The 3,746-nt window shown below is 34.7% G+C and overlaps 1 non-coding gene across 1 annotated transcript; it reads left to right on the top strand.

Annotated features, from left to right (window-relative positions):
* Window positions 1-2,293: 2,293 nt before the first annotated feature.
* On the top strand, window positions 2,294-2,366 carry Trnam-cau (transfer RNA methionine (anticodon CAU)). Its single transcript has one exon. It is a non-coding gene; the product is annotated as a tRNA-Met (tRNA).
* Window positions 2,367-3,746: the final 1,380 nt, after the last annotated feature.

Genomic DNA, 3,746 nt, shown 5'->3' with positions numbered 1-3,746 from the left:
TGCACTAGCGCCATGTTTTTGTTGTTGCTCATTCTGGTTTTTTTTTATAATTTTACATTTTTGATTAATAAATAATATACATATTAATAGTGAACCATATTAGTACGAGATCAAATGACATTCTTACTTCTTAGTAATTTCCAACAAAACGGGTGGTGATAATTACAATCAAAAAGTTTCATTACCTACAACTGGTTTTGAGGTTGCACTTTCCATACGCCTCAGATCCATATTTATATAACGTAATAAAAAGATAAGAAGTCAACTATTTCTTCAGGCAAATGTTAGCGTTAACATGAACTGTAATCTGCCTCGGTCTGGGGAGGTATAAAATTATGCAGCAACTCATGCTGTAACCCATTGCAAAGTGTCTTTTTAACAAACTTTTCAAACTTCAAGCTCCGTCGTGTTTCAAAATCCCGGATCGGTCTCGGGAGAGTTTCCGTAAAAAATTAAGGCATAAAAGACTCCAAAAAGTTACAATGTCCCCTCTTTCGGAAGAATAAACATTTTACGTTCGCTTAGGAACAGGTCGGAATTAAAAATAGCGATGGTGTTTGTTCAGACTTGGATCACCCAATAAAATATTTAGCTGGTCAGTTTTCGCATTCATTAAATAATTTTGTTAAGCGTAATTGGATTGTGCATACCTACTCCTGTGTTATCGCGCAGCTAAATGGGTAAGAAATAAGCTCAAGAAACACATAGGTAGAAAAAAACAATTGTGTTTTTTAATATAGATGAAATAAAATTGGAGTAGGAGCGGTTACTGCATTCGCAAAATAAATAGTTAGAATAGGTCATCAAAATAGTGCTATAAGTTTTATCACTATTTTGAGGACTACAGATACAACTACAAAATAGCGTTGTGCGTGTATTACTCTGTAGTCCAAGTCGTTGTGACCGCCCAGTATTAGGCGTAGTTGGAAGCAGGTGCCTTTGCGTTTCAATACAAATCACATTTTTTTCATGAAAGTGTCATAATCTGTAAGAGTTGAATACAGGATTACGCAAGCCAGCGGTTAACTCCTGTTGAATTCATTAACTTCAAAGAGGTGCCGTAACTAGGTGTCTTGATAATTTAATCCTTGCAGGATTGCCCAATTAAAATGTTGCCAACGACTTTTTAAATATTCAGAGGAAGGGTTGCCACTCAAACGAGGCAAATTTATCACTCCTGGGAGAATTTATTCGAAAATAATGATATTTAGGTGTCGATTAGGAAAAGTTGAAAGTTTGGAGCTCAGGCTTGTCATAACCTAAGTGACGAATTATTAATGTTTTTACTTTTACACGTGTTCAATATATTTGACAAAATATTTATTAATCTATAAATGTATAATAAGTGTATAAAAAAAGAATGTAGGTAAGTATCTATTGGTAGATAGATTTTAACTAACGCAACAGTGTACGCAACATTTGATATACTAATCTAATTTTAATATCATTTACATCATTTAAGTATAATAACACACGTTAGGGATGCCAACAAAAAATAGAATTATGTTTATAACATGTAAGTATTATTGAAGGTGGAATCCAGCTCTCTAATCTAAGTCCAGATTAAGTTAAAGTTTGAGTGATACTGTCTTATCCCTGTCCGTCGGTCCCTAAAGGCCATACGACAGACGTGGCCAGCAACTCGAGATATTTTCATTAGACTGGCCACCCCGTTGGCAATGTGTAGCCAGACAATTTGACAAGTTTAATTTGAATTTAGTTTTAGTGGGAGTTTGTGATGATTGTTAGAATTTATCCACATATTTTGTATAACGTGGTTGTTGGGATTTATCGGTTCAAATATCTAGTATATCAACCTATACTGTCTATGGTAGATAGAACGGGTGTCTCAATAAGAGTGCACTATTTCCTCACGCGTTTTTTAGTAAGTTGAGATATGTAGGTATTTATAATGCATTATAAAAAAGACATGTTCGGATCTCGACTCTTAAATACCTATATTTTTCATGAAATGTTAGTTCCCTATTCTGTACGACATAAGCGCAATTTCACCGTATGTTCTACAAAATCTTTCACTGATTTACGAAATCTCCGGACCGATGCGACCTTAAACGCCGGAAATGCACTTTCAACCCCTCTGGTGTTGCGGGTGTCTGACTTTTTGCTTTCTACCTGTCCAAAATATTAGAATCACCAACTATTTTTACCACAACTCCGACAACGTCTAGTGTTTCAGCTGAATATCCTGCACTCTACCTGCACGACGTGCACTCACCAGAATAGATAACTACGATGGGGCTACCTGTTCGTTATTTTCGTCTGGATGTCATAGGCCTCGGTAGCGCAGTAGGCAGCGCGTAAGTCTCATAATCTTAAGGTCGTGAGTTCGATCCTCACCCGGGGCATAGTTTTTACTGTTCCAGTTAAAAATCAGAAAAACTGGCATAAAAATAAAAATAAGAATTGAATCACCTGCATAAATTGCATGATGGCAGAACACTTTTTCATTTTATGGATATTATGAAACCTACCGTTGCGTTGCCTACAGTATGCAATCTTATACCTTTAAACGAGCAATTCTTGTTTATTTATTTATTTATATATATATTTCGGGGATCTCGGAAACGGCTCTAACGATTTCGATGAAATTTGTTATATAGGGGGTTTCGGGGGCGAAAAATCGATCTAGCTAGGTCTTATCTCTGGGAAAACGCTCATTTTTGAGTTTTTGTAAGTATGTTTTCCGAGCAAAGCTCGCTCTCCCAAATATTAAAGTATTATCAAAGCATCAAAGAGAATAGATAGTACGGACTACGGAGTTACATATGTCTTCGGTATTATTAAACTACGTCATACGTATATCTTTGATGTTGCGAAATCAGCATTAAAACCATTGTATTATTTTGTAAATGTTTATTTATCCGCAGTTACTTCGCTAATTGAAAATCATGAAAATCAGCAGTAGACCAAATCCAAAAATATTGCTAGTAGCGACATCTGTACTTTTAGATTGCTCAGTGAACAAGTCAGGCACGCCAGCATTCATATTTAATTATTACACTCAGTACACAGATGTCGCAACTGTCGATTTCATTTCATAAGCATTTCAAGTAGTTTCTACAATTTCGTACAGAGAGCGCTATAAATAAACTGATTTAAGCGCCATCTAGTGCATTGTAATTGAACTAGCAGAAATACACCGTAACTAATGTTTGAATGCAAGCGAGTACGACGCGACCACATATTAAGTAGTACTAAGTATTTCTCAAAGATGGCGGTAATCAAACAGTACTAACTACATCTAAGAGATGGCGTAAAACACAAATCTTTAAACATGTTTAAATTCCGTAAGTTTTGAGGTAATTAATTTTATTGTTGAATATCAATCGTCAATAACGATTTATTACTACCTACCTACTCAACTCTACTTCGGTTATTTGATATCTTACAATCGATAAAAAAGAAAAACTTTATTGTTAGTCAATAATTTATTATCGACAAAGTTTAGAATGAAATATATATAAAGGTCACACTGACGCCAGCAATAAAAAATCTTTTGTGAAGATGATAATTGGTTTTGGTTACAAATTAACAAATTTAGTCATAACTCTTTGGTCTGATGTTTTAAAGTGTTACTTATATGACTCCGATCGTCATATTTTAATAATTAATTTTTTACGTGTTTAATTTAAATATTTTGGTCTAAGTCGATAACACTTGACAAACAAACTTGGGCGCTTGTAACTCTAATATCTCCACTCTACAAGTCTAATAGTTATAGAGTC

The sequence above is a fragment of the Cydia amplana genome, chromosome 10, assembly GCF_948474715.1.
Source record: "Cydia amplana chromosome 10, ilCydAmpl1.1, whole genome shotgun sequence".
Lineage (NCBI taxonomy): Eukaryota > Metazoa > Arthropoda > Insecta > Lepidoptera > Tortricidae > Cydia > Cydia amplana.
This window is presented reverse-complemented; position numbering and strand designations above follow the sequence as displayed.